This window comes from Adiantum capillus-veneris, chromosome 12 (genome assembly GCF_014529385.1).
Source record: "Adiantum capillus-veneris isolate H3 chromosome 12, ASM1452938v2, whole genome shotgun sequence".
Taxonomy (NCBI): domain Eukaryota; kingdom Viridiplantae; phylum Streptophyta; class Polypodiopsida; order Polypodiales; family Pteridaceae; genus Adiantum; species Adiantum capillus-veneris.
In genome coordinates this window covers 112,175,588-112,203,217 of record NC_140942.1, presented here as the reverse complement: position 1 = coordinate 112,203,217, position 27,630 = coordinate 112,175,588, and positions in this window count along the sequence as shown.

Here is a 27,630-nt window from a genome sequence, read left to right as displayed (position 1 = left end):
GTGTCGACTGGGGTGACTCTCGGAGCAGTAGCTAGTGGTGTGTAGCCAAGAACGGTCAATAGCCTTGTAAAACCTAGCATAGATGGAGATATCGTGGCTGGTGTGGGAACAGGAAAAGAAGAGGAAGGTAAGGAGCGTCGTTGAACATGGGGCGGTGTTGAGGCATTAGCGGTAGCATCCCCACAGCAACTGCCACCGCCACCACTAGAGCGTCGGTGCCTAGATGAGTGTGAAGATCGTCTCATTGACACCGAAGCTTTGGAGCATGCTGAATACACCAAAACAGAGGGAGACACTGAAGGAGTGGAACGATGTGATTGTGCCACCTCCTCTGCTAGGGTGACAAAGAAGAAAGAAACTCATCATCATCCATATGTGCATTAAACACACGAAAATTTAATCTTAATATTGAATGGAGAAGAAAACATGGACAAGTTATAATCTATACTATAGATAGTAGGGAGAGGGATTCCTGTGTAGAGCGAGAGAGAGAGAGAGAGAGAGAGAGAGAGAGAGAGAGAGAGAGAGAGAGAGAGAGAGAGAACTCATAAAGGGGGAGGGATTCCTATGTAGAGAGATTCGTGTGAATTTCTTGTGAATTTGTCTCCTGTGTGCATTCTACATATCTTGTAAAATCTATGTCTTGGACAACATGCCTTTTATATGTAGCTGTGACAAGACACTCTGGTCATAGATTAAATTTCTTTTTTATTTGCCATGGTTTTCTCGATTACATGCTCTGATTGGCACATGGTAGCCCTCAAACGTCCATGCACTACAAGGGGCTACCTCTATGAGGTACCACCAGTTTGATGCAGACTTTGTAGGATGAAATATCACGTGCCAGAGCTACATAACTTACATGAGAGCTTCCAAGAACATAACTTATTAATTTATTAGATGGTAAATATTTACAGACTTACTTGTTCACAATGCTTGGGCATTACAAAAGTATCTCTTAGGTCGGTCCATTTTTTAATTGAATCCACCTCAAGAAAACCAGACTCTTCTCTGCGCACAGTAGCGTTGCAACCCTCCATGTTTATCTTGAACCATTGCACGTCGAGCAAGTCGACAAAACATTCTCTACAATCAATCCTCAAAATCTCTTGTAGTGTGCCAAAGTAAGTGAGTTCCGCCGCCATAGGACCGTCGTCGACTGGACTGTTCAAATTTTTCCATGATTCCACAATCTTGTGTAGGACGCTTTTTATCGATCCATTCTACCCTAAAATGTCGACCTTTATACCATGTTGCTGTGTATGAATTATACTACAACCAACAAAGATTATGAGTGGCTGTTCAAAAATCTAGAACGTTGCTAGTCGTACATTGCAAACTTACGTTGGTCGCGCAACCCCTAGAGTACTCCCACTTCTCCTCAGCTACTTCTTCACCGCATTGTTAGCTCATGAATGTTGGTAGGCTCTCGAGACCTGTCGGATAAAGCATCGGGGGTCGTCTTCCCCGTCACCACTCCATTCGTGCCCTTTGTTGCTCTTGCTTTGCATCCTTGTATTGTGAAATCCACTTTTGCATCACTGGATTGTGAAGCATGTAGAATCGGTTGATTTTAGCCTCTAGATCTTCCGTCATCTTCTTCTCAACACTGAGATTGCACATGAAAATCCTAGATATGCGCTCATCATCTATGCTTCACGATAGTGTGTCTCGGGCTTTATCAAATCTGTCTAGCCACTCTCCAATGTAAACTAGGGACTCTGATACTAGCCAACCTTCTGCCATGCTACCCTTCGGACATGCCTTCTAACGCACATATCCCTTGAGTGTTTTCATAAAACATTCTAAAAAGAACATCCATCTTGAATGTACTGTGCGAGCTATTTCCACCTCATCAACTATGTGAACAAGAAGATGCACCTGAAGGGTTAGCATGGTAGTAGGAAAGTGTTTATCAAACATGCACACAACCTCCATAGTGTTTAGTTTGGCAAATGGTATGGAGTCTACATTGATCTCCTTTTTGTGAGATCCATTGCACCAACTTCACAAGTTTGTAGATTGTGATACGGACGTCAGCAGACAAACATCCCTCAATGGCCATCGGTAAAATAAATTGAAAAACACGTTTAGCAATGATATTAAAGTCCACAAAAAAATTTGTTACACAATTTCCACTCTGATATATTCAACTTCAAACATACCTGACACATTTTATGCCAGTCATGTGACTTCAAACAGTTAAGCGTCCCTTCTTTAGTGAAACACGTTCAGAGCAAGTGCATTACACCAGCAAGGGTCCACACAGATCGAATGGTCTCTTTTAATTTGCATTCTTGGGCTCCTGTCACAATCCATGGAACTTTAGGGAGTTTTATCAATCCATCAAGTGATGTCTGCGGCCAATATTGCTCCATACGATCCACATTTCTAAGGTCAACCCTGGCTCCCAAAGTATTGTTCTTGCTGATCAGATGATCCCATAGAAGATTACCCACATTCTTGAATATGTGCATTGGATTGAGCAAGTGATTGATCATGAGTCTGCGCCAATATGGTAACTTGTACCATAGAGAAAGTCTCTTCATCCCTGGGGGCAAACCGTCATCACACATCCCCTTCTTCTCTAACCATGCTTATGCAGACATCCTTGATGGCTCTCTTCCCAAGAAGTCATCGCGTAACTCATGATTGTCTCGAAGATACGCTTGATGACCTTTAAAGATTTTCATCTTTAGTGAGGGTGCTCGACGTGCATTAAGTCTAGGTCCACATGTGACACATGCTCTATATCCGCTTGTTTGAAGCCCTGCATGTATACACATGACAATAGATAACCAAGATTTGTAGTGTTTGAGTTTGAGTGTAAATCCCCTAAGCATTCTATTAGTCTGGGATAGTCATGCATGGTCCACATTAGAATACCTCTGATCAAAGCATTCTGTCAATGTGTGTGTTGTCTCATATCCACCACTTCTATGCCAGTCCACAATTGTTGTAGCTCTTCCAATAGTAGACAAAGATACACATCCATATTCTTCACTTTATACCACCCCCGCGTGCAGTCAAGCTTAGAAATAGGTGCCCCTTCTTGGTAGTCAACCACGGGGGAATGTTGTAGTTGATGATGACAACGGGCCATACACTGTAAGATGTTGATCTCTGACCAAATGGATTTATGCCATCCATAGGACTATGCGCAAATTTTGCGCTTCCCTGGTTAAATCCGGCCATGTATCGCCTATATGTTTCCACGCTGCACAATTTGCAAGAATCTGTAGCACACCATCCGAAGATCTATTCTCCTCGTGCCATGATGCTAGGGCGGCCATGCACTTACGTTCAAAGAAATGCTTGATGCGAGGAAGCAGAGGAAAATGTTGCAAAACCTTTTGCAAAATTTCTTGTCCATGGAGATCTACTCGATACCTCTCGGAATCACATTTTGGACACTTCTCCATGTCTATGTATTCCCCTCTGAAAAGAATGCAGTTGTTAGGACAATCGTGAATCAAATTGTAATCCATCCCCATGTTTCACAAGATCTTTCTTGCTTCCTCTTTGGAATCTAGTATCACATTATGAGCTGGCAGTATGTGCTCTTTGAGCAATCTACACAGTGAAAAAAATGCGGTACTGTTGTGTAAGTAATCTATCAGATCATTATACATCTGGAGTTTTTTATTGAAGTAAACACATTATAATGGATCACCTAAAAAGAACTGTGATTCTAGTGTCACTCCATCCAAACTTCGCCTGCATGTTGAAAAAAACCAGGAGCACTTTCAATCTAGACACACGTGCTCCGTCATACAATGGCGTATTGGCTTCACTTTTCATATCATCATAGATAAGCCTTTCTGAATCCATGATTGTCTCGATATTTCATTGATCTAGGGCCCAGACATTGCCTCGTTGGGAATGTGGTGTGCATGATCATCCTCCAAGCTCTTAGAGGCTACATCTTGTGGCCTCACGTATGCTGTTTGACCAAAGCGCCTGCAAACGCGTCTATTGGGTTGCAAGATTGTTGTCTGTTGGCCAACATTAGAGTTCGACGAGTTATAAATGGAAACAAATTGATCTATAATAGATGGATGAAACTCTCCAATTCACAAATATGCTGCAAAGAAATGCATCTTGTTCATCGCACATCATGCTTGCATTGATTACAAGGACATAAGATCCTTGCTGAGAGATAGGTGTTTCGGTTGGATGGCCCGACATCCTTGTCACTGCTCATTATGAATGTAAAAACCTTATAACTTGGACATAAATTTAATCTTCTCTTGTCATCCTCCGTCTCTCTCTCTCTCTCTCTCTCTCTCTCTCTCTCTCTCTCTCTCTCTCTCTCTCTCTTTGTTCACAATGTAAACTACCTCACATTGTCTAGTCATGTCCGATCCCCACACACTTTGGTCTAGAGGTGCATGAAGATCCGAACCACTGGGTTATAATCTCTTCTTTATTGGTCAATGCCTGTATTTGTGCGTACGAGAAATCTGCACATCCACATTTACATGATAGTGCATGTAGTGGACAAAACTCCTTTGTCTCTTCTCTAGTTATAGCAATTCACAGCATCTTAACATCTCTTCACAGCCGATCCTTGTTTGAGGGATTACTTAGCACATTACATGTTGGCCTCCAATCTGAGTATCATGTCGTTGAAAGCTTTCCAACTTAAGGTCACATCCGTAGAGAGGAAGAGAGGGATCACGGTTCGCCTAACTCTAATTTTTTCCTGTAATCCCGAAGGTAGATTTTAATATAAAAATTAAATCCAAAATTTAATCTTAAATCTAACCTAATTGAACATATGGTGTAATTGAACATGGTTAGTGGGTGAGTCAATAGGTGTCAGATTCTGATGGGAATGTACATATTGTTGTGTACCTAGTGTTTGCTCTTTGGGCAAAGCCTTCATTGACATGCCTTAAAATCTAACCTAAATCTAATCTAATCTATTCTTAAATCTAACATAAATCTATATCTAATCTAATATTAAACTCAACATAAACATAAACCTAAACCTAATCTAATCTTAAATCTAACCTAAACCTAAATGTAATCTAACTTAAATCTAAATCCTCTTAATCTTAAATCTAAATCTAATCTAATCTTAAACTCAACATAAACCTAAATCTAATCGAATCTTAAATCCTAAACCTAAATGTAATCTAACTTAAATCTAACCTAGCTAATCTTAATCTTGCTCTAATTTTAAATCTAACGTAAATCTAAATCTAACATAGTCTTAAACACAACATAAACATAAATCAAACCTAAACCTAAATGTAACCTAACCTAATCTTAAATTCAATTTAATCTTAACCTAATCTTAAATATGACCTAATTTTAAATTTAGCATAAATATTAATATAAGTTAAATGTAATCTAATTTAATTTTAGATCTTAATCTAACCTAATTTTAAATGTAATTTTAAATTTAACTTAACCCTAAATCTTAATATAATATTTCTTTTCATGTTTTCTCTATTTTTTTAATCTATCTCTCTTTGTTTTCTCCCCTTACCTCTCTCTTTTTGTCTTCTTTCCCTCTCTCTCTCTCTTTGGTTTGTTTTTTTCTCTCTCTCTCTCCCTTTTTCTCTTTCTCTTTGTTTTTTCCTCTCTCTCTCTCTCTCTTTCTCTCTCTCTCTCTCTCTCTCTCTCAAATACACAATGTGTGTGTGTGTGTGTGTGTGTGTGTGTGTGTGTGTGTGTGTGAGAGAGAGAGAGAGAGAGAGAGAGAGAGCGGGAGAGAGAAAGAGGGGAAGGGAACATGAGAGAGAGGAGAGGGAAGGAGCATACCTGGCTCTCCTTACTCTCCTCGTGTGTGTGTGTGTGTGTGTGTGTGTGTGTGTGTGTATGTGGGGAAGAGAGAGAGAGAGAGAGAGAGAGAGAGAGAGAGGGAGAGCGTGGGTTTACCTCTTTCGCTTGAGCGCCAAAACTCAGATCTGAGATCTGAGTTTTTGGCGCTCTCAATTTATTTTTTACCCCTTTCGGTGTTGCTATAGGCATCGCTATGCAACAAAGAAAATAGCGACGCCCATAGCAACTCCTTGGATTTTCACTTTTGAGCGTCGCACTCCGAACGTTGCTAATGTGAAGTACCTCTTGTAGTGAACATTTCTTAACCCTTGTCAAGTATTCTCAAGCAAGGATGACTCAAGAGGTCAAGGTAGCTCAATTTGTGTCAGGGTTACATAATCCTATAAAGACTAGACTCCAAAGTCTTTGTCTTACCAATTTTGCAAATGTCCTTGATGCAGGCAAACCCATTAAAATAGACTTATCTACTACCGAAAAGATGAATTCTGTTCATGATTGTGAAATGAAAAGGCCTTGCCCCAAGGAGGAACAAATGTCTGAAATTCCACAACAAAGAAGAGATAACTTATTACATATGAACACGAGACAGGATTGTTTGTGCTATACTTGTCTTGATCGTCGTCATCAATCCAGGGATTGTCCATTTAACAATTCAAGCTTCATAGGATTGGTGGACAATTATGATTGCAGGAACTTCAATCTGAATCAAAATTTTGTAATTTTAGACCTATACCATTAGCAATTGAGAGGAACTTCAATCAGAAAAACATTAACCAAAACCAGAGACAACCTCAAAACCAAGGGAATTTTAGACCAGTCAATCCGCTTCGGAATGGACCGCCTGTCAACAATAACAACAATAGAAATGTTAACCGTCAACCTCGTTCAGGGGGAGGATAAAATCAAAGACCTCAGAGAAGACCTCGAGTTAACAGAGCTCAACGAGCTAGAGGTGAAGGAAATCAAGCAAATAAGTATGTTCATGCTACAATTGAACATCAGGGAGTGAATGAAAAATTTTCAGTGATTCAAACCCTAGTGGAGTATCAAGGTAACCATTTTACCTTATTGATTTATTCAGGGAGTACACATTCTTCCATATCTCCTAAGTGCATTAGAAGCCTCATTTTGCCTGAACACCTTGATATAGACCTTACGATAGAATTAGCTGCGGGTAGAAAGGTTAGATCTTCTACTTCAGTGGGTAACTTGTATTTTGTTTTGGATGGTCATAATACTTCTCCAAACTTCAGAGTCTTACCCATAGGAATCTACGATGGAGTTCTAGTAATAGATTGTCTTACAGCCAATGACACATACATTGTGAAGATGCTTCATTGACTTTCAAAAAATGACCAAAAGTCTAGGGTTACAGCTATTGGGAAATGGAGAAAGCCTAAGCTTAGACTAGTGAACTCTACTAAACTTATGAGGAGTCATAGGAAAAATGAAAGGATTTACACAATAAAGCTTAACCCTAAGGAGAAGAAGTTAGATTCACATGAACCTGAATGAATAATAGAATTTGATGATGTATTTTCCAAAGAACTTCCATAGTTACCACCCAAGCGTGATTTTGATCATGCAACCAGTTGCCTGTAGACCTTACAAAATGTCAATACTTGAATCTGTGGAACTCAAGGAGCAATTAACTCAACTGCTTGAACAAGGCTTCATTTGACCCAATGTTTCTCCATGGAGTACTTTTGTTCTTTTTAATCGAAAGAAGGATGGTACACTACGTCTTTGTAATGATTATCATGGATTGAACCAGGTAACAGTCAAGAATAAGTATGCAATACTCAGGATTGATGAGCTGCTTTCCCTATTTCATGAAGTTTCTATCTTCACAAAAATTGATCTTAAGTCAGGGTATTACCAAATTCGAATCAAGGAGGAGGACATACCAAAGACAGGATTTAATACTCGTTTTGGACATTATGAATTTAGAGTTATGCCTTTTGGACTTACCAATGCTCCTGCAACTTTTAATCCTCTCATGACCATGTGTTTCAAGAGCATATTGATGATTTTGTTCTTGTCTTCTTTGATGATATCCTCGTTTATTCAAAAGACATAGAAGAACATGAACAACATGTGCGGGGAGTACTTAAACTTCTCGGTCAAAATCAACTTTTTCCAAACGTAGAAAATGCACCTTCTTCTGACAAGGTGGAATATTTGGGATTTATTGTATCCAAGGATAGTGTTTCTATTGACCCAAGTAAAAATCAAAGCTGTTATAGCTTGATCTACACCGAAATCATTATGAAAAGTACGTGGTTTCTTGGTTTAACAGGATGGTATCGTACATTTATTCAAGGCTATGTTAAGATTGCATCTCCATTGACAAATACGCTTAAGAAGGCTAAAGTATTTACTTGGAATGAACATTCTCAAGCTAGTTTTGTGAAACTCAAAGAAGCTTTGGTGAATGCTCAAATACTACATCTTCCAGAATTCTCAAAGACATTCATTGTGCTCACTGATGCAAGTGGACAAGCAATCAATGGCATTCTATCTCAAGAAGGAAAACCAGTAGCTTATTAATCTCGTAAGTTGCTTATACACAAGTTAACACTAGAATGGTAACAGGACACTTTTGTGTCCTGTTAAGTGACCATTTTGCTTGAATTATTTCACGAGTATGAAAATGAATTTCTAGGTGCTATATATCCACAAAGTTGCCTTATGAGCTGAAAAAAACTTAGCTTTTTTTTTTCGAGTATCGATCTCACCATTAACCTTACTCTTGCACAACATTTTTGAACCTAAACTGTGTGAAAAAACGGGTCCTGTTTTTGGCTTTTTTTTCAATTTTTGGCAACTATACCACTCTAAACTTCATGTTTGTGAGGTTTATATGGCTAGAGGTTAGGCCTTCATAGTTCTCATCATGTTTTTATGCTTGTAGGGAGAGCTAAGTGTTAAAATTGAAAGTTATGACCAATTTACAAGAATTGCATAATCCTGTCTTTTGGCCAAAATTAGCACTTTTATGATTTTTTTGGTGGATTTCCCGATATCCAAATTCAATTTTGATTAAGTAAGTGTAATGTATAACATAAAGATAATCTTCCTTGAGTTTTGGGGGACCCAATATGCTATATAGCATAGTATATAATGATGGTTGAGTTTTTTGATTGCTGAAGAATACGATACATTTTAGAGTAGCAAGTATAACTTTCTCAATATTGCTAGTTTCTTAGGCCAATTGTGTGTATTTTGTAGGTAGTAACCATATCTAATCATAGACTACAAACTTGGCTAGATATTGAGTAGTTTCTATGGGTTTCTAGAGGTCATAATGCTAAACCTAGTTTTTTCATGTTTGCTGTATTTAGCACTTTATCATTGCCCCCAAGGTTCCAATTGTAAGAGATCCATTATCCTTTTGACATGCTCCATGGATGCTTTTGAATCGAGATGCCCAAAGGGAACTAAGAAAACATGTATATAGTATTTGTATTGAGCGTGACTATAGAAACTTTGATGATAGGTCCGCAGAATGGCTTTGTACCTTTTTTTTTGCCCAAAAAGAAATTAGTGAGGTAAAAGCAACCGTATGTTTTGTTCACCAACCCATTGAAGTTAACGGGGCATTTTATCTCATGTCCTACAAAAATCTCCACTCTTATTTATATGCAACCAACCGTAAGAAATTGCTGTTTTGGGAAAAATGCATTGGTCCATCAACTTTGGAGGCTTGTAGTGACCAAGGGATGAGAAAAATTACAAGTTTCTCATTTTTTCCATATGTAATAGTTATTGAACTATAAGCTCATGAAAGGATTTTTCAATATGAGTGTATCTACTATGGTTTTGGAATGTTTTCCCAAAACCCTGAAAGGACACTTTTATGTCCTATTAGGTTACCATTCTAGTGTTAAATTATCCTACATAGGACTTGGAATTATTGGCCATTGTGCATGCTCTTAAAGTAGGGCAACATTATTTTCTTGGAAGGATATTTGAACTACATATAGACCATAAAAGCCTAAAGTGGATCTACACCCAACCTGAACTTAGCATGCGGCAACGAAGATGGATGGATTTGTTATGCTAATATGATTTTGGAATTGAATATAAACCTGGGAAGAAAAATCTTGTGGCCGATGCCTTAAGCAAGAAGAGTACTATAGGGGCTGTCACTGCCTCTACTACTTCTTATTTTTTCGCTGAGAAAAAGATCCTTATATTAGTTAATGAAAATTTCACATAGGGCTACGACCACCTCTGCAAGAGAGGGCTAAAACAATCATGATGGAGAGACTCTCCCAATGAAAAAATAGCATATGTACAATGAAGTCAAATCAAGAGATGGGAGGAGGGAAGATCCACAAACATGTGGATGGTAGTGCCATATGAACACACCCTAGACCATTGTGAAGAAAGGCCCAGGACGCCAGAGTTAAGGAAAGCCTCTCTACCCTCCTGCATGCGATCAGAGCTTCCCTGGAGTCTATTGAATTGTCCTCTGAGAGTATGGATTAGCTCTAGCCAAAGATCTTAAACAGTCTCCGCTCGTGGTACAGGTCGAGCCGCAAAGATGTGAAAGCAATGTGCCCACTAGATGAACCAGAGTGTTAGGCCGCTAATGAGCTGTTAACACTCCTCTCTCTCACTGCACCATTCTTGTGGAGTAAGATCTGTAGCACGGTGGAGTGTAGGTTGACCCCCTTGCATCACTATCAACTTGCTGGTGGAGGATAGCTCAAACTGAAGTTCCAAGCCCGTGAGAGTAGACCAAGAACTTGCTCCTCATGTGTACTGGCAAGCTGTGGAAAGAGCTGGCATCAGTCGAAGAACACAAAGCCACACCTGTTGTGCCAAAGGATAGTCCCAAAGAGAGTGATACCGACTCTCCACAAGATGGTCACAAGCTGCACATGCGGCCAAGACACCACTATGTATAAGCCACCTTCCAACTGTTGTAGCTTGGTGTCAAACTAGCCAACACTGGAGCAAAGCGACTAACCTCAGCTATCTAGAGTCCCACAAACTCTCCCAAAAAGCTTCCAAGAACTCAACTATGAGACCCTACTCCTGCCAATGATGTGTTGCAGTAGGACGAGCCTCTCTCTATGCTGCCAGTATTATGTGATGTCACAGTGGAACAGTGTATTGAAAGAAAGGGACACCTGGATGGTCTGCTAAGGAGAAAGGGTCCCTCCAGAGCCACTCTCTAGGATCCCATTGTACTCGTACCAGTGGACAGCTCTCCCAAGCCCACAATCTCTAGTGTCCAGTCTCAAGAGCTATTGGGTTGGGATCTATGACAGAAGTCCTCCCACGGATGCCCACCACTCGGATCCTCTGAAAACGGCACTTTGCCACCTGTGGATCTTCTACTCTACTTCTATGTGGACGTCCCTCACCCTGCAACTCAAAAAATAGGGAGGGTATAGTCTCTGAGCAAGCCCAAACTGAGATGAGAACCTCCAGTCGTGTGAAGGCTCGCATCCATCTAGGTGTTGCTGACTCAAGAGGTGTGAGCCACTCAGCTGGTACTACCTTTGAGATGTCGTGACACATGCTTTGCACCCCTCTCATTCCCTGTAGATAAATGCCCCGAAGCTCCTCTGACAAGCCTAAAAATTGTTACCACTCACCTAAAGAGTGTACTAGACCCTTTGCCATGGAACCCCAGGAAACATGAGGCCGACTACAAAAACCAAGTGGCCTCTCTGAGTGCTAGCCATGGGGTTCCAAACAAGGGGCTGTTTCAGGAGCTCCTCTGTGCAAGTAGGAAAATGCTGTTGCAAGCCTCTCCGCAGTTGCTCCCAAGATCGGAGCAGACTCACAGCGAGGTGGTCCTCCAGTATCCTCCTCAAGCCAACTCTGTGCATCTCTGTGAAAACACATCTAGTCAAGGGTCGTCAGGGACCTCAAGCTTGAGGCACCCTAGCACTAAGCCGCTGAAGCAAGAACTCCTTCTAGGGCTCCTCACCTGGAAGCAGTCCCCTGAGGATAAAATTACCAAGAAGGGCTTTGCTCTGGTGTGCTAGGTCTATGATCCCTAGTCTTGCCTGAGAACCACAAAAAGTGATAACCTGCCATTCCACTTTGGCCCGGGCTATCTCAGTGTCACACCCTGACCAAAGGATGTTCCTGATCATCCTCTCTACCGGGCTGATAAAAGAACTTGAGAAGATACAACAAGAAGTGATGTACCACATAGTAGCCAATAGCACCTGGTTGGCCACTACAACTCTGTCTGCCAGAGAAAGTCGGGCGGAGCTCCAATGTAACAACTCTCTCTTAATAGAGAAGAGGAGGGGAGAAATCTTCTTCTCAGGAGACAAGTCCAAACCAACTTGATAGCCCAAGTACCGAACTAAAGTCCCTGGGGGAATCCACCTGAAACCCTCAATTGGCATCCAATCAGGCGTAGGAGCACTACCAACCAAGAAAGCCATTGTCTTTCTCCAGTTGATCAGTGTGCCAGATGCACAATAGAAAGTCTCAAGAGCCTGCTCACACCTATGAAGGTTGGCCTCCTGGCTATCCAAGTACAAGGCTGAGTCATCTGCAAACTCAACATCCGGTAGCTCATCTCCTCGAATAGGGAGAGCTAAGCCACAAAAACCAACCTGCTATGAAACCAAAAACCTCCTCATCGCCTTAGGATAGAATAGAAAGAGGAAGGGGGCAAGAGGGCAGCCCTGTCTGACCCAACGTGTGAGCATGAAATGATCACCTCTACCTCCTGACAAAGTACCTGACTGCTTGCCCGTCTGTACAAAGCTGACACCCCTTTGATCCAAGCACCTGAGAATCCCATCCTGCGTAGAGTGCCCTCCAAAAAGTACCAGTCAACTCTGTCATAGGCCTTCTCAAAATCAAGAAGAAGAATCACCAGATCCTCACCACAGAGCCACGCAAGGGCATAAGACTCCCAAAAAGTAAAGATGTTATCAAGGATACTATGCTTCTTGACAAAATCTGTTTGAGTCCCATGCAATAATGCTCTCTAGAAGCGGCTAAATCCTCAAACTCAAAGCCTTGGCAAGAATTTTGTAGCTTTATTTGAGGATGGTGATGGGGCGCCACTGTAGAATCTCATCCAAGGAGATACCCTCCTTGAGGTAAATCATGTTGTCACTCATGCTGTCAGGAATCTCTCCTATGTGCAGATGTACTGAAAATCACTGTAGAGATCTGAGCCAAGCAAGTCTCAGTACTCCAAGAAAAAGCTGGGAGTCAAGACATACTCACCTAGAGAGCTACCATGTGGGAGTTCTCTAAGAGCCGTGTGTAGATCCTCTAGCTGAAGAGTCAACCCAAGCCTCTTGCACATCTCCTCAGTCACAAGACAAGGCATCTATGCCAACACCTGCTCTTTGCATGCATCCTGATGCTTTGACTGAGTCTCTGCAGACAGTAAATCACAGTAGAAGTTAGTGGCAACTGCATGCATGTGCTCTGACTCTAAAGAAATTGACCCCTCAGGCCTCCTCAACTGACTGACCTTGGCATGCATATGTTGAGGTCCCACTATCTCAAAGAAAGTGCCTGTCACTCTGTCACCCATCTCGGTCCACTGAGATACATGTTGATGAAAAGAAAACTCATGGAGCCTCTCCTCTGTGATGACAAGCTCCTAGAAAACCTGCTATAACTGCTCCTCCAACCAAGGACTTCTCAATGCTACTCCTGCATCCTTTGCAAGGAAGGAATGCCTCGTCGGAGACGCTGCTCCTCCTCTCTCAGTGCAGCTAGGCGATCCAAATACTCTTAAATAAAGAGTCAACTAAGCTCAGCAAGTCCTAAGACCACTCTATCAACAGGAGAATCCTGCATGTCTAAGATCTTTGTCCAAAGAACCTCCACTCACTCTCTAAGCGCTAAGTCCAACAAGGCCCTCTTTGGGATGCGAAGCATCATGCTCCCCCTCCTCTGCCTATCAGTCTCACAGTAAAGATCACTAAAACATGGTCCAAAAAGGAAGTCCCTGCCAGAATGCCAACTGTCCCACCCAGGTCATAGAAGTGGTCAGTAGTGTAGAAGCGATCTATCCAAGATAGATTCACGCCTTCCACTCTGCGGTCCAAACGAGACAAGGCCAATAGGCTATTTGGGGGCCTCACAAAACTGGAATGCTGCCACACATCTGAAACCCGCACTCATACAAAACCTCTCCCAAGCTGCCAGCTCAACTCCATGCACAATAGTATCGCTACCACCAATCCTATCAGAGGGTTCCTCCAACATGTTGAAGTCACCCCCTATGCACCATTGCTTTCCCTGCGGTAGAGACTCAATAATCTAAGACCAAAATTTTTCACGTGCACTCACCACATTGGGCTCATATATGTTCATGAGGCCCACGAGACAACCCTGAACCTAAATAGTGATCCATTGTGCCCTACCTAGCACAATAATCCCTCTGCCCACAATGGCCTACTGTAAAGAATTTGCAATAGTCATACATACCCCTCCCTGGATGCCTCTAGGTCCAAATGCAGCTCACCAAAAGTTCTCATACCATCCACGCAAAATCTGAACACAACGTCTAATTTTGTGGATCACACAGATGATTCTCTTATAGCATAAGAAGTTCAATCTCTCCTCCCACAAGGCATTACTCAAGCTCCTGACAGTTGGCCCCTCTGACGCTGAAATTGGGGCCCACCTAGTCCCTGTAGGTTCCATGAGACGATCCTCATGGGGAGGTAGAGAGGAATGATACTACCGCAACAGCTGACCATGCTATCTTCAAGACTAGCTTGGATGGGGAGTAATCCGCATCCAAGCATCCTCGAGATAGGCGTGACTTCAAAGAGTGTCTAGCCCAATCCCAAGTAGACCGATCCATGTGTAAAGCAATGTCCTTTGTCCAGGGTCCTCATGTATGTGTACATAGCATGGCAGGCTCTGCATATTAGAAAAAAAGCGAACCACAATGTGTCTACATCTTACTACATTTGGAGGTGTCACAACAAACTTGGCCAATGACCAAAGAGTCTAAAGAAAGTCTGTAATCCCTAGGTCTCCCATGTGGTGAGAGAACTCTAGGGCATGTGTCTATAGCCACTCCAACATTGAGTCTATAGTCCACTCAACCTGGTCCCTATTGCATAGGGGAAAAGAGAAGCCAACCGCTAAGTCCAAGGCCTCTATCCCCCTAGCTGCAAAAACATGAACTCTAAAGCAAGATGACACAAGGTCTGTTGAGGGGTCCTCAAGAAACTGCATAAAGTCGTAGGAAAAGAAATCCCAACGACAAAAAATGTAGAAGCTTGTCAGACCTCGAGGAACTACTGCAAAGGGAGATGTCTGCACCGAAAGAGGGGGTCACAAGAAAGGTTGTCCCTCTCTCGCTAAGCGACTCCTAGAAAGGGCACTACCAAGAGATCTCCTAGCAGCGGAGGAGGGCCTTGCCTTCTGGGATGGCTGTGGGATTGGAGCGGGAGGAGGTGAGGGAGAAACGGGAGAAGGGGGAGAGGGGGGGCAAGGGGGATCGACAAAGGTAGGAGGGTGAGATGGAGAGGCAGAGGGAGAAGGAGGAGGGTGGGAGGAACAGGGGGGGAACTCGGGGGGAGGAGGGGATGTGGAGTGTGAGGCTGAGGTGGAGGCTGGAGCAAGGACCTCGAACTACTGTGAAGAGGTTCAAATCGGTTCCCCGTTGGAGCCCACTGCAGCAGGGCAGTTTCCTGAGGACCACTTTGAGTGCTAAGCTGGAGCGGAGGCCCCTGCCGACGTCGACCACTAACCTCCCCTGCGTAAGCCCCAGGCTCGAAGGGTGGCTCTACTTGTGTACTTTGTGACTCTGCCTACTACTATTGGCTAGCCCTTGAGGGTTGGGACAGAGCCTGTGGTATAGGTTTGGGTCTCCTCCGTGGACACGCCTTCATAATATGGGCCATCTATCGACAAATGAACTATTGATTCGGGAGGCCGGAATACCCCATGCTCTGTCTGAACCAACCCCCAGTCACCCAAGTAAATAGGATAACCTTGGGGAGAGTGTGGGTGTCCCTAATCAGAACGCATATTGAGGGAATTCCAACCGCCTTGACAACAACTGAGGCTACCATGCAAGGTGTCTCCATGACAGTCCCAATCTCTGAGCCTATCTTGGACAAAAGTGGTAAGTACTCCATCCTCAAACCAAGAAAGTAGGCGGATATGGAAAGATCTACCTCCTCTACGAGAATATCTGAAGCTGGGTCAAAACCATGTCTCCACTATTGAAAGTGGTCTTGAACTGCTCGGATGGTAAAGGGTATCATTGTGATGACCTTGGACGCCATCTCGGAGGTCTCAAAATTTATCTGATAGTAGCCACGTCCAAGGAACTGAATGTCTAAGATCTTGCCCACCTTTGCGAGAAGGTCGGCCTGGAGAAGATCATGCAACTGTCCTCTGTTGGGTCTGATGTCAAGAATCTTGCAGATGATGAAGGTCACCTGCAGGCATTCCACCTCTGCGGCTTGTCTCGCTTTCTCTATCGGTGATAGAGAAAGTCGAAGGGTGGGATCAGCGGGGTTGGACAAGGGGACTTCATTGGAGTTCCTAGTGGCGGAGCTTGAGCCTCCATCTGTGTCTGCTACTGTGAAGAAAAGGTGTAGAAGAGTCAATCAAGGGGGAAACTCTTGCTGGACCAAGCATGTTGACGGTGCTGGCGAGGTCCGACAAGAAGGAGTGGCTAACGGTAAAGTGAAAACGGGTGGGGCAATGGGCTAACGGCAATGTGCAGGCGGGGGGGCAGGATAGTGGGCGGCTGGCGGACAGGGGGGCAGCACGCAGGAGGATAGGCGAAGGGGCTACGTGTGGGCAACATGGAGGGGGGGCACAGGCAACGATGGCAAGGAGAGAGGGGGGGGTGAGCAGCGATGGAGAGGGGGGGTGCGGGAAGCAGCAGCGAGCAGTTTTTTTTTGTTTGATTTCCATTGAACTTCTCTACTACTTCTTTAATTGACCTTATTCGAGAAGGGATAATGCATGACCTGTATTACCCCAATACTTCATGAACTTAAACAATCACACAGAGAAGTAGGAAAGGAAACTCAAAGGCTTCCTTTACTTCAATAACCGTCTTTGTATTCCAAATCAAGGTGGAATCAAACTTCAGATATTACAGGAAGCTCATGATATACCTATAGCAGGATATCCACGATACATTAAGACTTACTCTATTGTAGAAAGAGTTTCTTTTGGCCAGGACTAAAGCTTGATGTGTTGAACTATGCTACAAGATGCTTAACACTAGGTTGGTAACCTAACAGGACATAAAAGTGTCCTTTCAGGGTTTTGAAAAAAACCTCCAAAACCATAGTAGATCCACTCATTTTGTAAAATCCTTTCATGAGGTTATAGTTCAAGGCCTACTACACATGGAAAAAATAAGAAACTTGTAAAATGTCTCATCTTTTGGTCACACCAAGCCTCCAAAGTTGATGGACCAGTACATTTTCATCAAAACAGTCATTTCTTACGTTTTGTTTCATAAAAATAAGATTAGGGATTTTTGTAGGACTTGAGATAAATTCCCTAGTTAACTTCAATGGGTTGGTGATCAGAACATAGGATTGCTTCTCACTCACTATTTTTTGTTTTGCCAAAAGAAATAGGTACAAAAAAGTTGAACTTTTACCATTCTACGAACCTATCATCAAAGTTTCTATAGCCACGCTCAATACAAATAATATATGCATGTTTTCTTAGTTCCCTATTGTCCTTTAGGTTCATAAGGAGCCATGGATCATGTCAAAAGAATAATACATCTCTTACCAAGGGGAATCTTGGAGACAAAGATGAAGTGCTAAATACAGCAAACCTGAAAAAACTGGGTTCAACATTATGAGTTGTAGAATCCCATAGAAACTATTCAATATCTAGCCAAATTTGATCCTTATGACTAGATATGGTTACTACCTACAAAATGCATGTAGTTGTCACAAGAAACTAACAATATTGAAAAAGCTATACTTGATATACTAGAATGTTTCGTTTTCTTCTATAATTGAAAAAATCAACCATCGTTGTCTACTATGAAAAATAGGGTATTAGGTGCCCCAAAACTCAAGGAATATTAGCTTTATGTTACAATATGCGACATAGAGAATCAAAACTGCATTTGGATATCATTAAAGCCACCAAAAAAATCATAGAAGAGCTAAAATTGGCTAAAAAACAGGATTTGACAATTTTTGTAATTTGGTCATAACTTACAACTTTAACATTTATTTCTCCCTAGAAGCATTAGGACATGTTGAGGACTACTAAATATAGTTCTCTAGCATTATAGACCTCACAAACATGAATTCTAGAGTGGTATAGTTGCAAAAAGTTGAAAAAAGCCAAAAACAGGACCCGTTTTTTCACACAGTTTAGGTTGTGAAATGTTGTGCAAGGACAAGGTTAAAGATGGAATTGATATTCCAAAAAAATGTCAAGTTTTTTTCAGCTCATCAGACAACTTTCTAGACAGATAGCACCTCCAAATCCATTTTGAAACTCTTGACATAATTCAAGGAAAATGGTCACTTCATAGGACATAAAAGTGTCCCATTACCAACCTAGTGTTAACACCCATGTCAATGTATCAAAGTTGAACAAATTCGATACCCCGGTAAGCTTCAACCTATTGATGCTCCAGAAATGAAATGGTAATGCATATCCATGGATTTTATTATAGGACTTCCTACATCTCTGGGATATGACTCCATTTTTGTGGTTGTTGATATGCTTACAAAATTGACCCATTTATTTCCAGTCAAGACAATGTTTACGACTAAGGATATAGCTCAAGTTTTCATGAAAGTTGTTTTCATGTATCACGGTTTACCTCGACACAAAGACGGTTACTGAAGTAATTTTTTATTGTGATGCAAAGTTCACCTCTACTTTTTGGAAGGCCTTACATCTACAGGAACCTAGTTAGCCTTTCGTATTGCTTATCATCCTCAGATTGATGGGCAAACAAAAAGAACAAATCAAATCATTGGAGACATGTTAAGAGCTTATTGTATGCATGAGCATAGTAAATGGACTAGATATTTGTATTTGGCTAAATTTGTGGATGATTTCTCATTCCAACGTTCAATTGGGATGTCTCCTTTTCAAGTATTGTATGGACAAGAGTGTCTTACTCCACTCAAATTGACAAGCCATCTCACAGGAGTTCAAGCATCCAAAGAAATGTTGAATGAAATGCAACTACAAACTGATCTTATACTAAAGGATATTAAGACTGCTCAATATAGACAAAAGAGTTATGTCAATCCAAAAAGATATGATATTTCTGAGAGTAAAACCCAAACATAGTTCTTTATCAATGGGTAAGTGTAAGAAGCTAAGTGCCAGATATTGTGAACCTTTGTAATCACAGAGTGGATTAATGATCAAGCTTACAGACTCTAGTTACCACCACACATAAAAGTACATGATGTTTTTTACGTCAGCTTACTCAAGACGTATGTACCTGATTTGCAACAAGTTCTTGATTATTCTCTATTATCTACCTCTACCAATGGAACTTTTGAAATATATCCCAAAATGATACTTCAGAGTAGAAATAAGCCTCTACGTAATCGTGAACACCTTGTTAAATGGTCAATGCATCCTCATGAAGATGGCACTTGGGAACGTGATGATATAATGAGATTAAATTATCCAGATGTCATGTTGAGGTGAGGACACCTCGAATTTTTCAAGTGTGGGAGGATGTAAGATCCCCAATTTTTGGGTCTCTTTTAAAAACTAAGAAAATTAGCTTTCAATATCTATTTTGTCAAATTTTGACTTAAGATGCTTGATTGACAGTATTGGAAGGTTCTAAAGTGAAAGGCAAGGTTGTTTTCATGTTCCAGTAGATTAGATGGACGTTTTGGAAAAATATGCTATTCTTAGCTTTTTCATGCTTTTTATGCTTTTAGGTGCTTTTTTGAAAAAAGCAAGGTCTGGTCCTTGATCTACGTGTTCCAGGAAAGTTATGGTTCAATTTTGTAAAAAATTGCTTTTTGAGAGTGTTTTTTAGTGAAAAGTGAGTCCGCTTTCTTATTCCAGTGGATGAGGGGAACCTGTGGTTTAAGTTTATAAAATTTTCCTTTTTTTTCTTTTAACGAGCTATTTTAATCTTTTCGTACTTTTCGGCATTTTTGAAAAGCAATGTGATTCTAATGATGACCTAAACACGAAAACATTAATTTTAGTCTCCATCGAATTTAAAAATGGTCACCGAGAGCAAAAACAAGACCAAAAGAGATTTTTATGGGAATCGTTTTTATAAAAAGTGGTACCGTAAATACGTCAAGGCAGTACAAGAAAGTCATAATTATATCGAAACATTACGGTGCGGAATAGTCTAGCTAAGGTTCCATTAGTTGGTCAGACACTGTTAAATTGGCCAATTTTACTATAAAAAATGAATGGTAAGTGAGAGAGTTGACTACCAAAAACTATGCCATGTTTTAAAAAAAGACTGGAGTCTTTCTCCAAAAGATTGGAGCTAATTCTGGTTGAGAGGTAGCGTTAGTAGCGGGCTTGGGCATCACTCTGGCCTGCTGCACTTGCCTATAAATTGCCAGTTAGTGCTCAGCTTTTAGTGTCATCTGTTGCATCTACTACCGCAAGGCTATACATAGTGGTACAAGCTCTTCATCACCATCTCCATAAGCTCTTCTCTCTTCGAAAGAAGAAGAAGAAAAAGAAGAAGGATATTCTCTCTCTACTTGCTTACTATCTCCTCTCTCGTTTCACGGTGTACGTGCTTTCCGGAAGCTCTCGTGGAGGATACCTTTACATATCTCTCATCACCGCTCTTTTGCGGCAAAGCAAGAAGCCTTTTGACAGCCCTAATCAATTCTAAAGCATGGTGAGAAGCTCTAAACTCCATAGTCATCATCATCTCTCTCTCTATGTCATTTTTTTGAGTAGTCACCCTCTCAGTGATTGTTTTTTTGTATACGAGTGCATGTATGGATTAACCGAGTACGTATGACGTTGACCCATGATTATTTCATCATGTTTAACACATTGATTTATGCACATGATGCATTTATAATCACGTGTGTGCATAAAAAGTGCTTTTCGTTTCACGTCATAGAGGCGGTAGGAACATTGTTACCGTTTGTTGTGTAAGTACCATATGGGTAAAATGATGTGATAGAGGTCGAATACTTTCAATTGCATGTTATGCATGCTCCTGAAAATATCAAAAAAAAGTTATTTTTTGCATATGTGTGAAGTTTTTGTCTATGGTTGACCTAAAGGGAAGAGCTATTTTGCATCATGTTTATGGTGATGGAATGTTATCATATAATGTATGGAAACTTACTAATTGTTGTGGATTCTTCATATGCATGGTTATGATTGCTTTCCACCTTTCTAGGTCAAAACTAGCTCTATGTGCTAGGGAGGTGACGTGTAGATGTGATGCATCAACTTTAGTACACGGTTGGATGTTATCAAAATTGTATTTTTATATCGTGATTAGTTTCTGGTAGAACTCTTTTTATGCATGAAAGACTCGTGGCTTAAGGGTCATGTATGTGTGGACTCTGATTGACTGTAGAGGATATGAGAAATTCCAAGTGTGGGAGCTGGTTCAGTATGATTATGATTTGTGGTCACGGATAAGATTCCCTCATGGATTATGGTTGTAATTTTATGGTGGAAGCCGGTGTGACTCATGGTTTTTTTTCCTCGATATGTTTACGCTGCCAAAATGCAGCCAAAATGTTTGCAGCCATGTTACGTTCTAAAGTGGTTATGCAGGATTGGTTATGCCTCACCCAGCTTGGGTGGAGTGCTCACGCGTGTGAAGTGATTGGATTATGGTTTATGGTTTTGGGATTAGATCATGAAGTGATTTGGATTGTTTATGATAGACGTGTAAGGATTAGAGACCTTGTACATTCTAACGAAAAGACTGTTTGTGCATATCAAAAGTGCTAGTGTGATTGGACTCACATGTTATGTTCCTCATGGTAGCGTCGCTACAAAAATAGGATCACCTACATTGCTTAGCATTAAACTAAAGGGTTAGTGATCTGGGGCTTTGTTGGATCGGGGGCATTTCCTAGGTCTTCTTCTTTTTGTTAGGCTCAACTACATGATTAGTGTGTCGAGGGTTGAATGACCTACTGTCATAATAATCAATATCTAATTCTCCTTAATGATTTTCTCATATGAAACTGATCATTTAATGTGGGGAAGTGCCAGGGGAGAAAAAGCTAGAATATTGGTTAAGCTAGCAGACCGGCCACTGTAGCGGTCCAAAGGAGGGAAAATAGGGATCCAAAAGGGGGGCCATCTGCAAAAGAGCCATGTGCAACAATGGGCTAAAAAGACCCTAAGGTTCAGCCCATTAAGACTTCCAAAATGCTAAGGTTCCAAAATTCAAAGGTTGTGTCCAAAGGTCAACCCTAGGGGAAATTGGATGCTTTGTGTGTGACCAAGAAGACTTTTCAAATCCCTACATAGGAGGGGGCAAGCCTTGGGAGTAGGGGATGAGAGAGAAAGTCACACACACACACACACACACACACACACAGGCTCCCTTTACACAAAGGGAATTAGGGACACATGCCAGCTCCCTAGCCCAGATGCCCATAAGGTGTGCCCAATTCCTATTGGATGGCCTTCGAGGTGGACCAAAGAGAATTACGCTAGAGTAAATCTAGTCTAATTAATTTAAAAACACTTAATAAAAGAACCACTGAGAATTAAGTCTCCTGGAAGACTTGGGCTGTCTCCCAAGGGTTCCAATGAGCATTCAGGAGCCCAATGGCTTGCCTGATTCCTATTGGCCAGGAGGCAAAGGGGTTCAATGAGAGTTTAGTTTAATTATTAAATTACCTAAAGCTCTCACAAAAGGGGAAACGGGGACACATGTCAAAAGGCTATCACTTATGCTGCTTAATGGTCATTGGCTTGACTTGGGGAGGGCCAATGAGGCTGGAGCAAGAGCAAATATCAAGAGGGCTCGCCCAAGAGAGAGAGAGGGGGGGCTGATTTTTGCAAAGCATTATCACACACACTCTCACACAATCTCATGTGTGAAGAAAGAGAAAACTATCTCTTCCCAAGCTTTAATGGAGAGCTCATCACCTACTCCAAGATTGTGAGATGAAAGCCTACATCGACACACTCTTGGCTTGTGGATGCAAATCCAACCAAGAGCCAAGCTTCAATGCATGCTCATCTCCTCTACCAAGCTAATTACTAAGCTAAATCTATGCTAATATGAGTGATTATGTGAGGAGATGTACATATTTCGCGTAAGATACTCCTTCTTCCTCTCAATCTACTCTCATACCCTGCTAGCTCTCACCATCTTCGAAGGTGTGTGAGGTCTTGGGTCTGAGAACGGGGATAATTAAAGCTTTTTTTGCTAAGTGTTTTGCTTAGTGCATGAATGTTTCATCTTCATTGCACGAGCTAGTCTTGAAGGAACACAAAGAATTGTATTGTACAATGTCTCTCTTGATGGGAGAAACCATAATACAAAGCCTTTTGGAGGGGGGACCGGCTCCATGAAAATCCGGTCCTCAATTGTTGTCAATAGCTTAATTTCTCTCTCTTTTGAAAGTATTGTTGATGCTATCTAACTAGGTGTTATGCTTTTTGTTGCTCTCTCCACCCAAGCACTCTTGCAATTCTCATTAGGAATCTATTCTAATGCAATGCCCACTATGTTCATGTTAATTTCCGCTACACACAAGTTATTAGGCCATTAAATGTTACATTGGTATCAAAGCACAATGTTTCTCTTTTCTTGCTCAAGAAGGGAGGTCCTCAAGCTAGCTATAAATGGTTGGTATTATTAATTGCCTGTGAGTAAGTAGAATAAGGATTTTTGAGCCTTGCAGTGCGCCTGCCTTCGTGCAGTTAACGGGGCATCACCGTCGAGAGCTATGGTCTTAATAGTGGAGTCCTACGGGGCTTGCCTATGGCTTAACCACTATTGAGCTATTAGAAGCTTGACAGGAGCCGGTGCTGTTTTGGTGTCGAAAGACCCTCTCTTCTATTCCTTGCAATTAATGGTATTCGAGCCGCGGGTACAGTAGCTTGAGTGCTTTTTCTAAAGGGGTAAAGAGGAGTTGCAACTAGGGCTTGAAGTGCCAAAGTACACCTAAAAGTTGTTAGAATGGCTGACAATAGTAAAGAGAGTGAAATTAATGTTGATAACTTTGATTTTTCTTATGAGCAAGCTACTAATGATGCTTCAATGCTTGTTAACTATCTTGTTTCTAGGCTTCAAAAAGCCATGGGCAATCCATCTCTCCAAAGTGAAGTGCAACGGCAGCTTCGTGCTCACGGGATTCTCCGAGCTCATCACCATGATGAGAGAACACCTAGGAAGCCTCCTTGTGAGACTACCAAAAGAGGTCTCTCTCCGATTCGGGAAGAAGAAGAGAATCCATATGAAGGGCTCAAGAATTTACTTCTTGATGATTCATCTCCTTCCCAAAGGAGAACTCAAGAGCCTCCATCGAAGGAACGAGAAAGAAGTGAGTCTTCTGCCACCTCGGCGGAGATGGCTCCACAAAGACGGTGGGCTAAACGCTCTCCATCACCAGCAAAGCGGAGAAGACCATCACACTCTTTTCCACGCCATAATTCAAAGAGGGATGATAAAAAGCAAGAGAAGAAAAAGGCGAGAAAGAGGACACCCTCTTCTCCATCTTCTTCATCCTCTTCCTCTTATGAAAGCTATGGTGAAGACGACGAAGATCAAGACAAGAAAAAGGCGAGAAAGAGGTCACCCTCTTCTCCACCTTCTTCAAATTCTTCACCTTCTAAAGAAAGTGATGGTGCAACCTTTGAACCATCAAAAAGAAGAGGCCATAGGAAATCCTATGTCGCATGGAAGAGGTCGTCCAAACTGAAGAAATTTAAAGAGGGAGGGAAGAGCATCTCTTTCCTTACCTATGATGGCACCTTTGGTGCTACGGACAAAGTCTTGGCCTTTATACAGCAATTCGATGCGGCGTTTGGAGATGAGGGCTTCACGGAGTCCTCTAAGCTACGCCATGTAGCTATGCACTTTCAAAAGTCTTCCAGACAATGGTGGTCTAGCCTACGAGCCAGCGGTGAAGCTCCACGAACATGGAAACCTTTAAGAGCTTCCATTATGAAGCAGTTTTTGGCCACCAATGCCAAAGACAAAGTACTCACCGAATGGCAAAGCTTAAAGCTCTCTCCCAATGAATCCATACAAAAATATGTAGACAAGTTTTGGGACCTAAAACTCAAAGCCACTGTCTTCAAAAAGTTGGATTTTGGAGAACAAAAGCAACAATTTTGTGTGGGCTTAACCGACGAAATGGCGGAGTATGTCAACTCCCAAAGGCCATGTACCATATCGGCGGTAATACACCATACTATGGTGGCCTCTCGAATCAATTTCCAAACAGGGGCTAAAAGAAATAATAAGCCCACGGAAAACAAGGGTTCCAATGAGCCTAAGGGGAAGGACAATGTCCAAACGTCTCCTAAGGGCAACTCCAACAAAGCTAAAGAGAAGGGAGTTTACAAAGCTAAGAACAAACTCTCTCCTGAAGATCTTGAGCGTTATCGTAAGGATAACCGGTGTTTCAAGTGCGGCAAGCAAGGGCATGCATACCGCGCTTGTCCCCAAAAGAACAACCGCCAATATCCTCCTAGAGTTTCCTTGGTTGAAATCCAAGAGGAGGAGACTCACCAAAATCATCACAAAGGATCTCCTCTATGCCATGCTTGGGTGAAGGTAAGAGAACATGATGCTTTTATTCTCTTTGACCCTGGTTCTACTCACAATTTTATATCTGTAGAGTTGGCCACCAAGCTAGGCATACAATCCTACGAGATGGGAGATGTCCTACCCGCAGACAGTGCCTTCAAGGGGCAAGAAGCTTCAGTCACTTCCTTAATCGGCAAATTGAGGCTTCATGTCCAAGGCTACGTGGACAAAGAGGACTTCTTTATCTCTCCTCTCAAGCATGAGGATGTAATCCTAGGGGCACCATGGTTTGATCGCCTGGCTGCCGATGTTAAGTTTCCCGAAAGGAGAATATCCTTTAAGTTCAGGGAAAAAGACATGTATATAGATGCTAAGGAAATGGGTAACACTATCCCCATTGTACATACACCAGCTTTCAACAAGTCAATAAAGAGCTCTATTTCCGTGTACATGATTTTTGTTAAAGATTCTCAAAAAGAACCTAATGCTTTAGCAAAGGAAAATAAAAGTAACCAAAAGGAATTAGAGTTATCCAATTTTCTCAAGGGGTTTCAAGATGTTTTTATTGACGACATCCCTTTTGAGCTACCTCCTAAACGAGGTAATGATGACCATGCAATTGAAGTTCTTCCAGGAAGTTCACCACCTAACAACCCTCCTTATAGAGTTTCACATGCTCAACAAGAGGAGATTATGCAGCAAGTGCATGAGTTAGTTGAGAAGGGCATGGTTAGGCCTAGCTCATCTCCATTTTGCTCACCTGTGCTATTACTGCAAAAGAAAGACGGCACATATCGTATGTGTGTCGACTATAGAGCACTAAATAGGATCACTATCAAGAGTAGGTTTCCCGTTCCACGGGTAGAAGACTTATTTGATAAGCTACAAGGATCAACCTACTTCAGTAGGATTGACCTAAAAAGTGGCTATCATCAAATAAGGATAGTTGATCAAGACATTGTAAAGACCGCATTTCACACCACATTTGGTCTTTACGAATACATTGTCATGCCTTTTGGCTTGACCAATGCACCAGCCAAATTCAACCGCTTGATGGAGAAGCTGTTCAGGCCTCGTCTAACCTTCACTGGAGTGTTCTTTGATGATATTATCATCTACTCTAATTCATTAGACGAACACAAGAAACACCTCCAGGTAATATTTCAAGTTTTGAGAGATAATAAACTTTATGTTAATTAATCGAAAGAAAAGTGAATTTTTCTTGCAAGAGATTCAGTATTTAGGTCACATTATCTCTCAAGATGGCATCCAAATGGATCCATCAAAGTTAGAGGTAATAAAAGGATGGCCTAAACCAAGGAATCTTAATGAACTAAGAAGCTTTATAGGTATGTGTGCATACTATAGACGCTTCATAGAAAAGTTCTCACAAATTTCGGGACCATTACATGACCTAACAAAGAAAAGCGTTAGGTATACATGGTCTGCTAAGGAGAACAATGCTTTCGAAAAGCTTAAAGAAAAGCTTATCTTTCAACCTGTGCTTACACTACCGGATCTCTCAAAACCATTTGAGGTCCAATGTGATGCTTGTGGTGATTGCCTTGGAGCTGTTTTGCTCCAAGAAGGGCATGCCATAGTCTATGAGAGTCGAAGGCTCGACCCTGTTGAGCAAGCTCTAGGCATATATGAAAAGGAACTCCTTGCAGTTCTACATGCCTTAGACTCATGGAAGCACTATTTATTGGGGACTCCTTTCATTCTGTGAACGGATCACCAAAGTCTTAAGTATTTCATGACGTGGACCAAGCTCTCTGACAAACAAATGAGGTGGGAAAATTTCCTTTCGCAATTTCATTTTCATATTGCTCACATTGCTGGCAAGCATAATCAAGTAGCTGATGCACTCTCAAGACGGCCGAGAGTGAATGCGGTTTCCATAGCAACTCACAATGATCTATCTTCAATGATAGAGGAATACGCTATTGATCCCGATTTTAGAGATGTTATTTCAGCCCTTGCATTAGGGAATAAAGAAGAACCATTTACTTTACAAGATGGTTATCTTCTCTATGGCAATAGACTATGCGTTACTAACTCACTATGTGAGAAAGTAATGTATGAATATCATGCTCCACCTTATGCGGGTCATAGAGGGATTCAGTCTACCTTAAAGGGAATTGAAACATATTTCTATTGGCCTA